The sequence below is a fragment of the Podarcis erhardii genome, assembly GCF_964252035.2.
Source record: "Podarcis erhardii genome assembly, chromosome: 17".
In the NCBI taxonomy this organism is placed as follows: Eukaryota; Metazoa; Chordata; class Lepidosauria; order Squamata; family Lacertidae; genus Podarcis; species Podarcis erhardii.
The window spans coordinates 18,676,482-18,696,391 of NC_138515.1; the positions used below are offsets into that span (position 1 = coordinate 18,676,482).

The window sequence follows — 19,910 nt, forward strand, 5'->3', positions numbered from 1 at the left end:
TAATAAATAGCAGCCACAATCTATATTTCTATTGATAGCTGGATAAATAAGAATGATGATATTCTGAAATTCACCATGAGACAACCTGGGAAAAGGACCTTTTCAATGGCGCTCAGTTTATGGACCCCCCCCCCCCGAGCCTCCACCCCAAAATAAAGCAAGCCGAAGATCTGTGTGGTTTTTCAGGCATCTGTGATTACTTATTGCTGAATCTGGGTAGCAGTTATCTGACCTGCTGTGAATGGTGATGTATTTTATTGTATCTCAATATTTGATTTTATTGGAATTATATTGAATTGTTATGAAGCGACCTGGGATTACTGATGGAGGGAAGTATAAAAATGTTTTAAAGGAACTTGGGTTTCTCAGACCTGGTTTATCAGGTGTAGTTCATGCCTCTATGAATGCCATTAGCATTATTTGAATGGCCTAGTCAGATGCTTCCATAGCTGCTCTGATCAGGACAGGAGCTTCAGCACAGCCCCTTACTGATGTGGGTGGTTTCAATCTCCTATCACTGCTTGGTGCAACAGTAACTGTTTCCCCTGTACCTCTCCAGCTATTCGCTACCCCTAAAAGGAATACTTTTGTGGGAAACAGACACTTGATATATACTGGAGTGCTGATGATCCCAGAAAATGCATATGTTACAATGCTTTGAACTTAAATCTAGGTTCCCATATCCAGCACAGTAATGGACCCACAGCTGGGTCTCTCTGAAACATCTATCTTTGTCAAACTCTTTTTTTTAGTTGTTGAAAGGGGAATTATCTTGAAATATTTTTGCACAGCAGAAGTGCTATATAAAGGGCAAATGAGGAACATGAAAGGGGTTTCTAATTTTATACATCTTTTCTATAAATGTGTTACTTTGCAGTGAGGCTCTAGATTGCGTATGCTGGGCATAAACAAGTTTGCAATCACTATTCTAAGGAATTTTCAATTTCAGCTGAAGCACTCTGCATATTGTTCCTAAGTGCATAGAATATAGGATCCAAAATCCACTTGGTAAACCATGACTGTTAGAGCCCCATCTCACTGGGTAACCTCCATAATTGTTGTTGCTGGATGGAAGAGCAGGTTCTGAGATGCCTCCCTGTAGCTCTTATATATGGCACAGCCAAACACTATTGACCCCACAGAGTATGTGTCATGCCTTCAGAACAGGCTGCACTTGCAGTATGAATAGCAGCCATTCAGTGTATCTCAAGGAAAATGTGACAGTAAACTCTCTCTGTGTGCCTGGTAATGCACGAATTCTCACATTCGTTAGATCTGATTTTCTAGTTGCTACTTCACAGCTGCTTATTTGCACATGAGTAAGTCTTCAAACCACAAAAAACCCAAACAAACAAAATGGAGCCTATAGATCAAAGTTATTAGCACACAAAACTACAATGGATTTATTTGCATTTGCATTTCCTCTGCTGTAACAGTACCTAGCTAATGTTTTCAATTCAAGTTGCAATGAAGGACACGGCTGGCATATTGAGAGCAATTCTATTCCCCAAGGCGGGGTGTGTGTGTTTGCGTGCGTGCTTTTGTATAGCTGGTAAGACCAGATGTGCTACAATAGCTGAATGCCTATTGCATTTTCTGGTATAATATAAATGAATTATACTTACGAATATAGGTATGCTTACTAGTAGCTTTGATATTTAGGTAGTTAGCAAGAGCATTTACAAGTGCAATGTAAGTGATGCTTAGAATAATTGCTTCTGTCTCAATGAATTACTAGTATAGCCCAATTATATAGTAATTCTTCTGATATGGAAATATTAGATTAAAGGACCCCTGGATGGTTAAGTCCAGTCAAAAGCGACTATGGGGTTGCGGCACTCATCTCACTTTTCAGGCTGAGGGAGCCAGCATTTGTCCACAGACAGCTTTCTGGGTCATGTGGCTAACATGACTAAACCGCTTCTGGTGCAACAGAACACCATAACAGAAGCCAAAGTGCACAGAAACACCATTTACCTTCCCACCACAGCGGTACCTATTTATCTACTTGCACTGGCAAGCTTTCGAACTGCTAGGTTGATAGGAGCTGGGATAGAGCAAAGGGAGCTCACCCCATAGCAGGGATTCGAACTGTCAACCTTCCGATCAGCAAGCCCAAGTGGCTCAGTGGTTTAGACCACAGCGCCACCCACTCCCCTTATTAGATGTTTACCCACCAGCCAAAACTATGTTTTGTACCATTAGATATCTATGCCAGCATATGTGGGATGGAGTCCCTTTTCAACATTTAATTGTCACTATTAAATACATTTTGCAGAGATCAATACAAAACATTCATGTGTTTCTTTTTTTTGAACAACAACCAATAGGTATGGATAAATTCAGACTTTGAATAGAATCGAGCTAATGAGAATTAATTGTGCTAATAAGGATTTGTAACGGAATATGCTGAGTGAACCATTAGCTTTGTTTTGGTGGAACACTGCTTTTGTGACAATGCTATATAACATTTGGGGCTGATGCAATTTGAGGCTGAAGACAATGATTAATTTTGTTGTCCTTTGCTTTTAGATTTCTTCACTAGTTCCAGGAACAAGAACCCTGGTGTCTCCTGGGAATCTGTGCTAGTATCCACATGGCTTTGTACAGCACAACTGCCAAGCCATTAAGCCACTTTCAATCCAAACTTCAAGTTCAGACAGGTGTTAGCACAGTGGGTTCTGGGAGAGTGCTAGGGAAAGTGCTGGCATCTGCAAAGAAAGATAGTTTGCATGTCACATTATGAGAGGCCTACCGCAGACTTGCATACAGCTGAGCCATGTTGCTGCCAGCCATTGATTTAGTGCCCAAATACACGAATTTTTACTAATTCAACACAGCAAGGTCATTTTAATTCACTTCATCTGGTCTTTCCATTATAGCAGCAAAGTGTTCCAAGGAAACCTTGAAGAATGTTAAGCATTGTTGTTACCTCTTGGCCTATCTGAAGCAAATTGGGAGCACAGATTTCCTAATACAGCAGCTGTTCCAGGCAAGCCCTTTTGCTTGTGGAGCCATTGACATCATTACAAATTTGATTAAATAAGGATTTCTCTCTAATGCACTAAGATGTGAAAATAGATTCATTCTCCTTGTGATACCGGTACTCAGGGGGCTTTGCAGTCTAAGCTCATTTGCTTTGCCATTTTTGTAGAAACATTTCCTTAGGCATATTTATGGATCAGTGTGATGTTCACAAGCAGGAGAATTTGTTAAAAGCACTGTGTGCTGGGCTGAGCGAATTGCAACACTACACAGGTTGCCTCTTCAAACTTCTGTCCAAAGCATGCACCTAGTTATGTGAAAGGTCATGTCTGTTCTAATAACTAGCAGAGAACAAACATAATGTAAGGAAGAAACACACACAAAAGCATAGCTATCTACAGGTAGAGAGAGAAAAAGACACATGAAGATCTAGTTATACAATCCATGCCCCTATGTGATATAAGCAGAGTGCTAAATGTCAGAAATTTGTTCCACAGGAGCCACTTGAGATCTTGCCTCATATAAATGAAAGAACCAACAACCAATTTTGACACATCCCTAATCAATGAAACTGTAGTTTTCATTGGCCCGAGGAACCCTAAATGCACTCTCCACATACATGTGTGCATTGACGCCAGCCTAAATGCTATAAATCAGAGCACCTCTCAGCCCAGACAAGTTTGCAAGAAGGGGGCAAGGAGCATCGGGTCTATGCTGTGTTAGTTTTTCTCAAGCTTTTCAGCCATGACCTCCATTTTGAGTGTTGTGTTAAAATCAGAATAAAGTATTCTGGCTGAGAAGAACCATGCAGGCAGAAACCCTTCCACAGATGAATTCTAAGCTCACACCACTTGAAGAGGGGACTTTATTTTCTGAGGGAATATTCTCTACTTTCAACTTCTGGGTGAAGAATCTCATTTTAATTTCTATAAACTTTTTAAACCTAGCACTACCTAAAACCAATCTCCAAGTTTTGTTCATTCTAAAAACTGCCTGCTTTCTCTTTATTCCTGTTTCCCACCTACCCACTTTATCTACTGGTAAGAGTGGGGCTGACATCTCTATCTCCATTCCCATTCCCATCCCAATACCACAACACTCAACTCCTGGCCTGGCTGTGTTTATACTTGGTCTTGATGAGGCCAGAGAAGGCTGAATGCTGGCGTCATCTGTCAACAGCTCCTTACATAGAGGAACATTCTTTCATGTCATTTGTGTTCATCTGCAACCTCAGATATAGGTCCAGATATAGGTTTATGGCATCAGAGAGAATGAGGCCTCAGATATTGGAGTCAAGCAAACATCTTTGGGGTGGAGAGGGTGCTAAGAAAAGGAAGTGGGTGATATTTTTATCCTTCAAGATAGAATACTGGCAAAACATCACCTGTATGGGCTAGTGAATAAATAGTGAATAATTGAAGAAAGGAATTAATGGAAAAATGAGAGGAGAGAAAAGTTCTGAAGTTTTCTCCTCTTTCATAGTTGAAGAAGAGCTGTTGTGAAGAAGACCAGAAAGCCTACTGAAAGTTAAAGTAAAACACACAATCCTGTGTTGTGCTATCACAATAAGATAAACACACGAAAGAAATTACTATGGCTTGTGGTTGGAATTTGTGGTCTGACTTGGGCATTCAATTATTCCCCCTCTGTTAGTTTTATAGTCACTTTGGAGTGACAGATGAATTCATGTTGTTTTTTCAATTTCAGTATGAGCACAAACATATCCATATCCATATTACTACTTGAGAAGTGGTCATACCATTCTCCAGCTCCAATAATGCTTCAACGTTTTTACCTCTAGCCGTAGAAACTGGGGCCCTGTCAACATTAGACAGTTCAATGACATTATAAGAAGTGGGCTTAGGTTTCTTCCTGATCCTGCCATTTTCTCCTTTTCACTGCAAGAGTCTATTCTGTACATTTCCCCAGCTCCATATTGTAGAAGATGTGAAACATGAAGCTGTGATAAACCACAGATGCACTGGGAATCTTTCTTATATTAAATTGCTTAAATATCTGTATCAAAGGTCAAAGATTGTGATGATATGGGGAATTGAAGGAATGCAGTTCTGCACATTATCTGCCCAGCTAGAACTGCCAAAACCCATCGGATTCCATTAAAATGGCACATTAAAAATCTATTCTTTCATTTGAAGTCTAGATAGGACTTCCTCAAGTATATAATGTGGACAATTTGGCAGGTAAACTGCATTGCAATGATTATTAGTGAACACTTTCTTTCTGATACTTAATCAGTCTTAGTTTTTACTTATTTCTTATGCTGGAGTGATCCCTGCATGGTGAGCAGCATGCTGACATTTGTTAGCTTGTAGATTGGTTTTCAGAGATGTACAACTCTCCGTAAAGGCTGCTATCATACTTTTTTACTAATTGCACGTAAGCAGCCATAACTAGCCAATAACTATGTTGTATTTTGTTCTAGAAGCACTAGTTGCAAGGTAATCACAGAACAATGAGAAATGGATGTTCTCTCTGGGGCAGGATTAGCTTCATTAAGCACAAATCAGAATCACAGTCTGGAAATCTGCAGTTTGGACGTGAACCTTAACAAACCCAACTGTGGATTAGTCACACACCAAACAGATGATGCAGTAAAACTGTTCCTGGACCAGGAAACATGAAACAGGGTACTGCATCATTTCACACTACATGGACATGGGGAACGGCAAGTCATATCGATATTTGAGTTGTATAGGGAATTATTTTAAAGGAGAAATATCAACAATGTGACCCCTTTATGTAACCTGAAATTGTATAATCCAGGAATCTTTTCACCATTGAGTGTTCTTTGTAAAAGCTAGGCCTGAAATCAAGATTCCAGTGCTAGAACAGTGCTTGATGATTTGCAACCGTTGTTACTGAGTTTTCCCACCACATGGGGGAACTACTAGGGTACCAACAGAAACAATGTAACTGATGCCTGGAATGAGACTAACAGTACATACCTGCTCATTTTTATCTAGAAGTACATTCCACTGGTTTCAGTTGGATTCACTCCCTGGCAGGTGCATAGGGGATTGTAGCAGGAAAATTTATGCCTTAGGCAGAAATCTTATAACAGAAAGCCAGACATCGGGCACATAAACTCAGTTGAATTTACTTCATGGTAAATGAGTAGTATCATGTACAATCAGCCAAGACAAGAAGCAAAGAGGTAGAGAAATCTTCTATTGACCCAATAACTGTTGGGGGGAAAAATAGCAACCTTTCCCTCCTAGCAAATCAAGCATAGTTGGAAGTATTCCTTCTCTAAGGCTAAAATAAAATAATCAAAGCACAGAATGCTGTCCCTCCACCTTGCTCTTCTGGTGTCCAAACTGAGACTTGTTTGTCTGTGGGATTGGGTCAAGAAGGGGGAAGACAAGGATGCAATGTGTGGGCGTGTGTCACATCAGCACCAGTGATGGACAGAGCCAAACCAAGTTGTTTAAGCTGATATTGTCCAGTTCTTGATTCTTCAGTGCTTGGGTAGCAGCTGTCCCATCCCCCTTGAAAGGCAGAGCTGGTCACCTAATGAAGCAGAGTAAGAGATAGATCGGTCTCATATCAGTTTTGCACTTACTTTGTACTGTTGACCAGTAGAGGAGCAATTAGTGGGGTACCAGGAAATTCAATAGGTTGATTTTTTGTTTTATTGGTCATTTTGGCAGGGATATGTGTGAAAGGTACTAAGAAGGAAGAACAGGTGAACACCCTGGGGAACTTTTCACAGGTGAGTCTTGAGATTTGGGGACCCATTGGCAGGGTAACTTGTATCCCATTCTTACAGATGTGGGCCACTTGGTGGGCAGAAAACCCTCTCACATCACCCAAAGAGGTGTGATCTGAGGGAGGGCATGGCATTATTACCACCTCTCCACCAGGCAGGCTAGGCTTGCCCAATAACACCAGGCTCAGCAGCCTTTTAGAGAATAATAGTTTTCAGCCCAGTATTTTCCTATTCAGACCTCCTTTTGTTAAAATGAAGTGGCCCTAGTTTCACCCAGCTCATGGTCTCTGCCTCATCATTTCTGACCTCTGTTCACAATTCAAATCAAAATTAACCCCACCACAACTTTCTAGGCCATGTAAATAAGAAAGATACAGAAAGCCAGCCATTTCAGATTGAAAAGTTCCATCTTGGAAGTACAGAACCATGTGTGATAGGCAGATCTTTTATATGTTATTATTTTGGGCAAATCTGCATCTTTCTCATCTGATCCATTTCTGATCAGATTAAATTCCCAGTTTACAACAGAACTGCAAACATGTTGGTTGTGTGGTGGATAATAAATACCTATAATTCCAATCTGGGTGTGCAAGTAATTTGTTTCTGAGAAAAGGACCTTTCCTTAATGCAATTAGCAGGCAAGGTAATTACTGCAGTTGACGTGCGCTAGAGAATTATTGATCTAAAAACTCTATAATTTGGGTCTGGCCACCATTTTATTTGTATTTTGTTGTCAAAAGAGAGAAAGACATTGTGTCCAGTTCCCCTGGACTGTCAGTGAATGTAAATTATCTACCATGCTGAGGCAGCTCACAGATATCACCACCAAAAACACACACAGCCCTATTTCCCTAAGGTATTTCTCAGGGATTATATATCTATTGTGTTGTTTCTTTGAGCTGTATAGAAATAAAAGCTGGAAATCTGTCTCTATGTATAAATGTTTCAAGGTCATGCTTTTCAGATTATAATTAAAAATCACAGAACCCAAGGGCAAGAAATTGGGATATTCTTAGTCAACATACACTATAATCTGGGTCATCTTTGCTAATGTCACAAACAGCAAGTTTAGACCCAGTACAGACACACACACATTAGGGCACATACAATATTTTAGGGAATTTGAACAAGATTCCTTTAAGCAGCCTTTTTTGTGGTGGAGGAAAAGTTTGGAGATATTCATTGTAGATTATCTGCAGTCTCTTAAAATTGCCTTTTGGCATAATTGCAGCAGTTGTAATTCACAAACTTCTAAATTGGTAGGGCGGTGAAGTTGATCTATTAAATAAACATATACACATATATAGATTTGTAAAGGTTTACTGATTTTCCTAAGGTGGCTACGCTATACATTAAAGCTGTAATTTTCTCATTTCTTTAATTAAACCTTAAATAGGAAATTAATTTCTGTCCACTGAAATTTTTTCCCAGGGGAAAAAAGAAACCTAAGCTTTTAGTATATGTTTACTAGCTCAGTATTCTGTCTCCAGTTGCAAGTTTCTGTTCTGACACTTCTGAGGAAGACTTTTCATGGGTGAAGCAGTATCACATCACTCTAAGATATCCCCCCACACACCTTCTTCTTCTTTAAAGAAGTGTTCTTCAAGCATCATCACGATCCTTGGTTTCATATCCAGTAACATGTCAGTCACTGTAATTAACATAATGGTCCTTATCACAACACATGAGGACAAAAGCTATCATTCTTGTTACACATAAGGAAAGATGATTTAATCTACCACAATCACTTAAGAATTCTCTGTTTGAATGAATTCCTAAAATGTAAATGTAAAGCTGAGAGGGAATGAGATCTGTCCATCCCTACATTTTAGCACCATTTTACCCAATGCACTTCTTTTAAAAACTTATTTAAAGCCAAACAAAACACCAGACAGTACCCTGTGAGGATTCTGCAAGTTTGGGATGCTGGATCTGCATGCCCAGTAAATTTCTTTATCAAAAATATACATTGTTTGTTTGTTTGTTTGAATTATGTATATGCATACTGCTCTTAGCTGTTCACAAAACCTCAAAGTGACAACTTAAATAAAAAAGCAACAAGAAGATTATATTGCCCAGCATCAACCAGGCAAAGAACATCACTTAGTCCAGGCACCCCCAACCTTCGGCCCTCAAGGTGTTTTGGACTACAGTTCCCATCATCTCTGACCACTGGTCCTGTTAGCTAGGGATCATGGGAGTTGTAGGCCAAAACATCTGGAGGGCTGCAGGTTGGGTGATGCCTGACTTAGTCAAATGCTTGAGTGATTAGCCCTTATTTATTTAGGCAGTGATTGAATGATTTTTTAAAAAATATACAAATGTGACTTACTTGAAAGAAGACCTCTAAACTGTTTACAACAATCTACAATGGTTATTAAAAAAAAATGGGACTGTGCACAGCCTCTATGATCTGGGACACAGTTGCAGTCCAACCCTAGATCAATCTGCAGAACACTCATAAACTGCACCCTAAATCTGATCCTGACTTAGTTTGGGAGCAGGGAGGTTTAGTTAGAGTTCAACTCCCTAACTAAACATATAGTGGGGCTGGGGGAGACACCTTGTGTCTCCTCTCAACTTGACCAAGAACAGGGATGCTGCCCGCACTGCATTTATTGCATTAATTGTTCATTCCATTACTTATATTGATGTTATCTATTGGGAGGGCAGGGAGTGGAACTGGGACCCCTGCTTCACCGCAGGTTACTTTGACATACTCCAGCAGTGGTGTGCCAAAACAGACGACTTCACAGCTGTTTTTCTTTTACCCTATTCATGATGCCATGTCACAACTTGCAGCAGCAAAGATGTCCAAGCAGCTCACACAAAAACGACAAAGGCATGAACTAAGACTTTATATGTCAAAACAAGTACTTCAAAACTGGTTCAATAGGGTATCAGCAGCCAGTTCATAGCTTTCGACACCCATGTTATATGTTGATGGTGAGCTACTCCTGCACAAAGGGTCACTGTGGCATTCTGCACTAGGTGCAGCTTCCAAACCAGACCCAACGTCAGTCCCACATAGACTGAATTGCATCATTTCTTCATTTTGCTATACCTGTACTTAAATGTATATTTCCAAAAGGTTGCAGAGTTCAAGTCTGTTAAACTTATTTGTAGCCTCATTTTCCAGCAACAGGCAGAGAAAGCATAACACTGAATTATTTTGCCGCTCTGGTCTAAAAAGACACCTCCTTTAGAGCAGTTTTGCTGATCATACACCAAAAGCTAGGGGAACCCTCCAGCATTACTTCAGAATAAGTGCTTTGGCAAATTGCTCGAGTTCTTAAACAGAATCCAAAAGCCAGACCTCTGACACGCTGCAGTGCAACAGTAAAAGGGAAAAAATGGATCCAAGAGAGCACAACTTTGGTTGGGTAATCATGCATCAAAAGTGTTAGAAGACTTGTATACCCTGGAGGTGCAATGAGAATGTTATTATTCCCTGACAAGTACAGCATCTGGGACTGGTTTTGTATTGCTCTGAAAAAGGTTTTGTTTGGAGGGGAAGAATTATTGCTTTTGTATAATACACAAAAGTGCTGTTGGCTCTTTCAACTGGAACATGCATAGCAGTTCAACAGTATGAATGTGAGAGAGCTTACAACCGCAACAGCACAACAAAACGAGGCAAGGCACAGAGCTCCAAGGATGCATTTGAGAGCAATGCCTATCACCCAAATTGAAACTGTCCAGTTTCCGGCTTGTTATAGTCACTTTGACTATTGATTTTATTTTATTTTTATTTTATAAAAGAAATGAATAGAGAATGTGACTCATTTCATTGTAACAAGTCTGGGTTTTTTTAGAGGGATTCTTCCATGCACAGCTTCTAATGTCAGATCTTTGTTTCTTTGGCTTTTTGGATTGACCTCTCCCCATATCTCCTGAATCACTCTAAAACATTTGTTATTTAATTTCCTTTTTACTAGCAGTGCCAAGCAAGGAAATGACCATCAACTGTAAACACATTCCATTTGCCAGAATATAATCCATAGTAAATGCATCAGAAATGGTTTCAGTTTCTAAGAAAGCACACAGTGTGTGTGCTGCACACAGCACTTCCTTCTTCCCTTACCAGCCTTCCACAGCCATCTCAGGCTAATCAACAGAGAAGACATTGATCTAAGTGGTATCATGACCTGCTGTTGACGGAGAAGTGGATATTATGAAAGAGCTTACTCCTGTGATCACACTTTATAATGTACCATCATATTGTGTTGAGCCAAAGCTGATTGTCATTAACTCTTTGAGGCTGAAAACTTAGAAAGAACACAATGTATTTCAGCTAAACAAGTAAAAATCTGGTGTAGGGAGCTGTTGAAAGGTGACTCCAATCTTCAACTCCCCCTTGCTTCATTATCGCCAAGTATGAACGTAGCTAGGCTGGAAATTGGCTGGTGTGGTGATAGGACGGAGATGGAAGAGTTGACCCCCACCCTTATCAGTAGATAAATGTTAGCTCTTTGTGATAAAAAAATACACGAATAGTTGAAGATAAATCTCTTTACTTGTCAGGCTGGCAACAGTTTAAGAGCAAGTATTCTTTACAAAAATGGACGCAGGTGCGCTGTGGGTAAAACCTCAGTGCCTAGGACCTGCCGATCGTATGGTCGGCGGTTAGAATCCCTGTGGCGGAGTGAGCTCCTGTCTTCCGGGCCCAGCTCCTGCCCACCTAGCAGTTCGAAAGCACCCCTAAGTGCAAGTAGATAAATAGGTACTGCTTTATAGCGGGAAGGTAAATGGCGTTTCCGTGTGCTGCGCTGGTGCTGGCTCGCCAGAGCAGCTTCGTCACGCTGGCCACGTGACCCGGAAGTGTCTCCGGACAGCGCTGGCCCCTGGCCTCTTAAGTGAGATGGGCACACAACCCTAGAGTCGGACACGACTGGCCTGTATGGGCAGGGGTACCTTTACTTTTTTATTCTTTACAAACTCCTCCAGACAGTGTCTGCACGAAGTCCTCTCACCTTCACAGTCAAAGATGGAACAAACAGGAATAGCCAACTAACTCCCAACTGTCACCTCCCAACTGCCAATTGCCAACTGCCACCTCCTTTCCCCATCTTTTCTTTGTGAAATACATTCCCTGTGGAATTACATTACAAATACAGGGTGGAGCAAAAGTAGACATGCTCCTTTAGAATCTACTTTCTTTGTTCTGGACTCAAGTTCGCCGTCATCGTTCACAATATCAGTAAAGAAGAACTTTACCTTTTATCTGTCTCCACTATTCTTTCCAGCTGCCAGCCTCAAATTAAACTGCCACTTCATTGTGTGTCATTACAAAGAGAGGAACTTGGAAAGTTTGGTCAAAGTTCACAAACCCATTTACAAAAGCTGGTTCTAGGGTTTTTCAATGCAGTGACATTGATCATTAGTTAACAGACATATAAGACCTTTTAACTGATTGACACATCAGTATTCCATGATTGAGTTAAACATTTCCAACTATTTCACAACAAATCAGTTCATTAGAGCCGAGCTGAACCAGGGATCCAGCTATGACACAAACATGTCCATGTTTCAAAAATTTCCTTTCTTTTGGGTGCTTTTTATTGAAGGCTGCTAGAAAGAGTGTGAAAGTATTGGTGGGGAAAGAGAGGAGGCGTTCCCTCTTTCCTTCTTGTAAGCAACCAGGCCAAAACTTCCAGCTTTGCTGTGCTGCATTGAAATAATGAAAATCTGCCACAGTACAGTGCAGCGAAACTGGGACCTTTGGCACAGGTGCCATTTCAAATGGGCATCTGGGTGCACATCTGCATGCGTAGTCAAACAAGCATCCCATTTAGCCTCAGTATGATATGTGCCAGAATTTGTATCCAAACTCAGGGCACAGGGGAAAGGGAAGTCATCCCCATGGTTCTGAGACAAAAGAGTGACAGTGCAGTGAGACAGGAATCTCATTGCTGTGTTGCCACGGCAACTGGGCATAGCTCCGTGTCTTTCTGCACTGTGCTGTAATGGGACTGCAATGAAAACACTCTCACACAGCAGTGCAGAAAGACAGTGAAGGTCATCTGTTTGCCTAAGCAACACATGGACACTTCCCTCACCTCTTACTGAGGATAGTGTTGCTTTGTTTACAATGAGTTCTGGTTCTATGTAGCTCGGTCTGATAGGTTGCACTCCAAGGCCGCCAAGTAAAATAACTTCACACTGACACGTATTTTTGGTTTAAGTTACTGGGCAAAATTTAGGCCACAACTTTATTGATTACAGCAAAGTGAGTGGTGTTGGCTTAGGCATTGGTAACTGACTATAACTGACTCCCACCTCTCTGGCAGGTAGTCTGGAAGGGTAAACACCAAACAAGGGAGTAACATCTATGAATAATAATAATAATAATAATAATAATAATAATAATAATAATAATTAATAATAATTTATTATTTATACCCCGCCCATCGGGCTGGGCCTCCCCAGCCACTCTGGGCGGCTTCCATAGAAAGCAAAAATACAGTAAAATATCACACATTAAAAACTTCCCTGAACAGGGCTGCCTTAAGATGTCTTCTGAATGTCAGGTAGTTGTTTATCGCTTTGACATCTGCTGGAAGGGCATTCCACAGGGCGGGCGCCACTACCGAGAAGGCCCTCTGCCTGGTTCCCTGTAGCTTTGCTTCTCGCAATGAGGGAACCACCAGAAGGCCCTCAGCGCTGGACCTCAGTGTCCGGGCAGAATGATGGGGGTGGAGACGCTCCTTCAGGTATACTGGACCGAGGCCGTTTAGGGCTTTATGACCAACCGAAGCTCACCCCTGGGTTCCTGTGGCCCTGGCATGATCCTAGCCCCTCATCCGGACTTTGGACGAGATCCAGGACCCCCAGATTCCTTTACCGGAATACCCTTATTCATGGAGGGGCAGATGATGGCCGCACCTCCCCTCGCACACACTTCACTAAGCCAATGCCTAACCGCTAAACCTTACAAAGTTGTGACGATTGCTAAGGGTGTAGGCAAAAACCAAGTGGCCAGTGCCAATTTGCCAAGTGGACAAAACTCCTACCCGGCCCCTGTTCCAAAACAGGCGACCGACCAACATCTGAAGCAAGGCCAATGCAGCAACCTATAAATAGGGACGGGGGGGGGTGTGTTCGGCAGCACGAAACAAGTGCCTTGGCCACGTCATGCTGCCGCTTTTAAAGGCCCCCCAATCACACCACCTGCCTCGGATTGGCTCAAACAGCCTGGCGTGATTGTGGGGCCATAATGACAGGCCTGGGATATGCCCAGCACCTGCCACCTAGGGGGTGTCTCAGAGGCCTGGGCACAACCAGGACCCTCATTAAGGAGGATCCCATATATGTAGTGACATGACATGATTCCTGATTGGCTTGGATCTCTCTGTCATCCAAGCCAATCAGGAATTTTGCCTGTTTGTGGTGGAGTGGAGTTGCAGAATCATGAAGTTGCATAACCAATCAGACTTAGCCAGCACTCTGGGCAAACAAAATAGCAAAGAGTGTCTATTTGTTATTTAGGTTTTCAGGGAACTAGGAAGTTATTCCTTTTTAATGCAAGCATTTTCATAGATAAACATTAAACTCCGCATTGCAATAAATCAAATAGTGCAGTGGTCAGCGTTGTACAACTTGTGTTTAATAGGCAACCTAAAGCAAACAAAATAAACTACACATGCAGATTGTTAGAATGTCACTGAAGAGCTTCTGTCCTGGTTGAGATTCATAATAAATAATCATGAATCATTGCAGCTTTTTTGTTTAATACAACTCTACAATACACATACATGGCTGTTAAAACTGCGAGACGTTTCATAGAAGATTCCATATTGCCTGCTCCAAATTCTTTTTCTTCTTCCTAGACGTTCAACACATTTTTTGAATTAATGAAGCCATTCTCAAATCCCCTGATGGATGTGAAGCAACTGGCTCCATTGAAAAACAAAATGAAACTTGACTACCGTAATTTATCTCTCATTGAATAAAACAGTTGTTTATTCATACCACACTGAAATAGTAGCTAAATATTTCATGAATAGCTCTTGGGAAAGTCTTTTAGTTAGTTTTCAAGTCTTCTCATTTGTTAAACTTCTCAGAAATGTTTTCCAAGACAGTTAATGACAACTCCTATGCTCCAGGGATTACCTCTACACCTATATGATAGCTCCTATCTTCATTAAAGAGAGTTGCCTTTGTAATGGAAGAAAACAAGTCTGTCTTAACAGATACCTGCTGACGCCTTTGATAGAAACAAAAGGTTTTGCAGGAGGAAGCATGAAGAAATTTCAAACCCATCTACAGAGAAAATTCTGTGATTATCAATATAGAAGTAGCAGAAAAGAAGCATGAAATGAAACAGAAACCTGGAAGGCAAGTACATCCACAAAAAGGGAAGTGTTAGAAAACATTACAGTCAACTTGAAAAACAGTAGTGCCACACAATCCATCCAAGTCTTACAGAAATTCATGGAGGATGAATGGTGAAATCCACACTGTAGGTTAAACATTGATTGGTAGGAATCAGATTGGATGCAAATGTGTATGGCAGCTTAGGGCTGAACTAGAGTCACTGTCACTTTTTTAATGTTGTATAGGTGATTTTTTAAATAGAAAAAATAGCTAAACGGTTAATAAATGTGGGGGAGGGGAAGATTAGGATCGGGGTGGTGGTGGAGAAGGGTGGCTTTAATTTTTTCCTCTGCCATAGTTTCATTCAAAACCAGCTCCCTCCCTGGCTTGCTACTCACATCTTCCATTGTGAAAAGTACATGTAGGGTTTGGGGGTAAGGGTTGAATCTTTGGACAGCAGTCCAAGCCAGGAACCAGACAAACCAGGGATGATGAAGAAGAGGGGACTGAGGAACAAACCAGGACCAAGGAGAAAGTCAGGACTGAAGAGCAAAATGCAAAGTCACACAAAAATATATCACCAAGCACAACTGCTCCGCAACAAGGAGTACTGTATAAACAAGCAAACAAATAAATCACAGGTGTAGTCTTTTTCTTTGCAATCACTTGTGTATTTGATAGAAGCAACATCAACTCGTGAGTCAACACCCGGACGCTGTTCGGGTACAATAAGCATTTCTTCCCCCAAAGGGGCTTAATCATTGAGCTGATAAGATAAATCAAGATTATAGTCAACATCTACTTCCATGTGGAATGTTTGAATTATGATGAGAAAACATCCAATATATATAATCTGTACAATGAAGACTGAGCAGTATGCAATCCATAGCTTAGAGAAATGGGCAAATCTATAAAAGTAGAAAAATGACAAAATTACTAAGGGAAGAACAGAACTGACCACAAGTTTCCAACTTCACCTTTAAATATGTGAGCCCTGTCAGCATTCCCTAAGGAAGGCTAACACATAGAAGGCTGGAGAGCCTTTTTTTGTTCTTCCTTTGGGAGATATGCATATAGGGACAGACAAGTCATGTTCTACAGATTTTCCATAAAAGTTATAGTGCCTGGTATTACTTCTACCTAACTTTTGTGATTAGATTAGTGATTTTGGCTTAAGTAAGACTCAGCTGAAACAGGAAACTCTAATAGCCTTTTCTACCCAGAAGGATCTAGTGGACAGCCTGAGCAGGTAGATGGCATCAGTTCAGCTCAACAAAGGGATTCACTCAAAAGGCTGCCCCCATAGTGGCTCATCACATGGGGAGAGCTGCACATAAGTTCATAAGCTCCTGGCTAGGGGGTCTGATTATAACTGGGGCTATTGCCGGATAGTCACAGTAGTGTGAGCTATTTATTTTTAAAAGTCAGGAAACACCAAACTATGTAACAAAGATCACATCTAGTTTGAGCTGCACATTCAGGACGTTAGCAGAAACATGCAGTGGCGTAGCGTGGGTTGTCAGCACCCGGGGCAAGGCAAGTAATTTGTGCCCCCTAACCCCTGGATTAGCGCCCCCTAACCCTAACCCCCAGATGTTGAGCCCAGTGCGGCCGGGCCCCCCTGCACCCCCCACGCTACGCCACTGGAAACATGGTAAGTGCAGATTTGGAGTGTTGTTGGGAATGGAATGTAAAAAGTTGAGTAAAGGTGGATTGATTTGGGGGGGGGGGACTGTGTTTAGGGCTCTGGTAGGTTCTGGTAGTATTTAAATATAATTAAACAATAAATAATATGGGCCAGGAAATAATTTTACCCCCAGCTGTTGGGTTCAATCAAGCTAGGAGGAAAAAGTACCTGGAACCAGGAACATTTAATACAAATCTTCCAAATGGAGGATAATGTTCTGAAAGACAAATCCCTGGATAGCAGTTACACTAGTGCTTTATTGTATGTATGAAGGTGGGATGAAAGATATTAGGAACTCGCAAGTCTTCAGCAATTTATTTCACTGTCGGAGGGGAGTTGGAAAACTTGCTGGAGATGAAGATGTAATGACAAAGGTGTTATACGTTACTTAATATATAGATATGAGTCTGCCATCAAGTTAGCAAGAAATCTTTTCGTTTGACGAATTACAATTTACTGTAGTCATCTTGAACTATGTTATATTTGAAAATATACATTTGGAATAACAACAACGCTTTTAAAATATTATTACTATTTTTTAATTTTTTTATAGAAGTCAGAAGTTCTGCTTCTCTTGTTTAACCTCCGTCAACTTCCAAATTTACCTTAAAGGTGAAATCTCATCACAAGATTACGCTGCTGTGAACTGGAGGAATTAGGACCTGTGAGTTCTTTGTATTCCCTATCTGTATCTATCTCTATAATCTTCTATGAGCTTTTAACCTTTCTGCCAGGAAAAGCCCAAGAGATGGGCAGGGAAGAACTTTGTTTAAATATCTCATCTAGTAATGCCTCCAGGCATTGGACTTGTGATCTTCAATCTGCAGGCATACAGCCGTTTGCCCTTTTCCTATTATGCTTCATGCTCAGCCAAAACTGGGTACAAGTCAAAGAACTGGGTGTGGGATTTTGCCCTCCTGACCTACTGTCCCCAAACTTAAAATAGTTTGATCTGAGCGAAGTAGACAATGAGTGCAAGAGGAGACTGAAGACAGATTTGAGCTCCGGTGAAATCTCTAGGGAATTCATCTTGCCATGTCAATCAAATTATCTGCAAATAGGAAAGGATGGTCACAGGGGATTAGGGTTTAGCCATGGAAATTGCTTCTGAAGTCAGTACGATGAATATGGCTGCAAATAAAAGAACCGGAGCCCTCTGGGACTTAGTGAATTGAATGCATGTATGAAATGTCTCTAGCCTTAGCTTCGATCCTAATTTAGGGTCCAGCTGAGATAACTGTTATAATGCGCTCAGATATATTAATTAATTGTTGAAGATTTTTTTAACACCTTACAAACATTAATGAGGAAGAGTTTTCTTGTGGGTGAAAAAAATGGATTATCTTCATTTTGCAAATTAGGAAACCAAAAAACAACAACAAAGCATAACCAGGACATTACAGTTTTAAGGTACCAAACAAATGATTGTCCTTAAATCATTACAGGAAAAAGTACATGAAAAAGAGACTCTAACTAAAGCCTATGGCCAGAATGGGGAAATTGTTGTGCGACTCCAACTCTCATCAGTCCCAGCCAGCATGACCAGAGGTGAGAGATACTCAGAACTGTAGTCCAACAAAACCTGGAGGGCCACAGATTTTCTATTTCTGCCCTACCATCACACCTGGTCCTTCACTTTTAAACGAGCATAGACATAGCATTTTGGATTAGATAAGCAACTAGTACAAACAATCAAGTGAATTCTCCCCAACTATTTTTCCACCAAAAGCAGGTTGAGCTTTAGCAAATTGTCTATTTTGAATAGGGATTTAAATTTTGGAACTATAGGAGAACACAGTCAGCTAGTACTTTTCAGGTAGAGGAAAACCCCAAATTTGGGGGAAGACTATAATGTTTACAATACTTAATCTCTTTTACAATCTGAGTTTACTTAACAACTTTAAGAACATGAAATGAATTGTATACAATTTATATATACTTTAGCTCAGAGCTTTCCAGACTTTTCATGTTGGTGACACACTTTTTAGATATGCATCGTTTTGTGACACAGTAATTCAGTTTTACTAGCAAACTGGAGGTTAAACTAAACCCTTTCCAGCCCCAGGAGAAGCGCAGGAAACGTTCGTGCAACACACCTACACACTGCAGCCGACACACTAACGTGTCGCAAAGCGTGTTCTCACTAGCAGAGAGCACGTGTTGCGGTTGGGGAACAGGCCACCATCATGACTAGGCAAAATTTGGTGAGAACCCAAGCCTGTAAAGGGTTAACTGGGTTGCTGGGAATTTTTGAGTGTTGCCAATTCGGAGGAGGGGTAAGAGTCTATAAATAGAGGAGATAGACGAGAGGACGTCCTCTTGGCCGTTTTGCATCGGATCACCCGCCCCCTCCCTTTTATTAGGGTGGTTCTTGGGTTCATTTGACTTTGCTATGCCTGTCATGGGGTCGTTCGCCTTTGAGCGGGGGCCTGGTAGGAATTTTGCCATTTGGCTGATTGGCTGTTGCCATTTGGTTTTTGCCTACTGCGTAGCAAATCGTCACAACTTGTAAGGTTGGCGGTTAGGCATTGGTTAAATTGGTGCTTGGAGGGGTAAGGTGCCTATCCCTCCAAATGATGCGAATGGGAATTCCGTTAAAGGAATCCAGGGGCTTGCCATTCTTTCGTCCTTGTCCTTGGTGCCGGGCTTGGGCCGTGCAAGCCCCACCGGAACATGAGGGTGAGCGGTGTTGGACTGATTCCCAGCCTCATTTCTCTCCCAATACTTGTTTCCCACGCTGGCTTCCAAGGTGCCCGGAAGTGCCAGCTCTGTCTTTGGGGGGCAAGGACAGATAGTCATAACCAATGCCTAAGCAACCACTCACATTTTCTGTATTCTAATAAAGTTGTGGCCAAAAATATGCCAAAAACCTTAAACAAAAATTAACGTGTGATGTGTGAATTTTTGGGGGGTGGCACTGTGGAACTCAACACACAACACACAATTTGGAAAGCTCTGCTTTAGCCAATTGGTTTATTTTTTTAAAAAAGTAGTTTTTGGTATGTTCATAAAATGTAACTGTATAAAGTCTTTGCAAATATTAATTACTCAGCATTACAGATAGAGCTCCTATCTATTGTACTCTAATAGACCTATACATATTTTAGCCTTTGCCACTTGAGATCTAGCAATGTAAGTTGAAAAGGAAATAACATTACCCTAAGCAAAAGAAATATAATGTAAATCATTGTT

The 19,910-nt window shown here is 41.2% G+C and overlaps 3 long non-coding RNA genes across 3 annotated transcripts; 2 read left to right on the forward strand and 1 right to left on the reverse strand.

The window, feature by feature from the left end:
- Window positions 1–6,083: 6,083 nt before the first annotated feature.
- Window positions 6,084–11,790, reverse strand: LOC309332727. The gene is made up of 2 exons (XR_014152315.1): window positions 11,689–11,790; window positions 6,084–6,516 (listed from the first exon to the last, which is right to left on the reverse strand). It is a non-coding gene; the product is annotated as an uncharacterized lncRNA (long non-coding RNA).
- A 33-nt stretch (window positions 11,791–11,823) lies between these two features.
- Window positions 11,824–14,690, forward strand: LOC309332726. The gene is made up of 2 exons (XR_014152314.1): window positions 11,824–11,915; window positions 14,545–14,690. It is a non-coding gene; the product is annotated as an uncharacterized lncRNA (long non-coding RNA).
- A 679-nt stretch (window positions 14,691–15,369) lies between these two features.
- On the forward strand, window positions 15,370–17,110 carry LOC309332728. The gene is made up of 3 exons (XR_014152316.1): window positions 15,370–16,180; window positions 16,325–16,532; window positions 16,696–17,110. It is a non-coding gene; the product is annotated as an uncharacterized lncRNA (long non-coding RNA).
- Window positions 17,111–19,910: the final 2,800 nt, after the last annotated feature.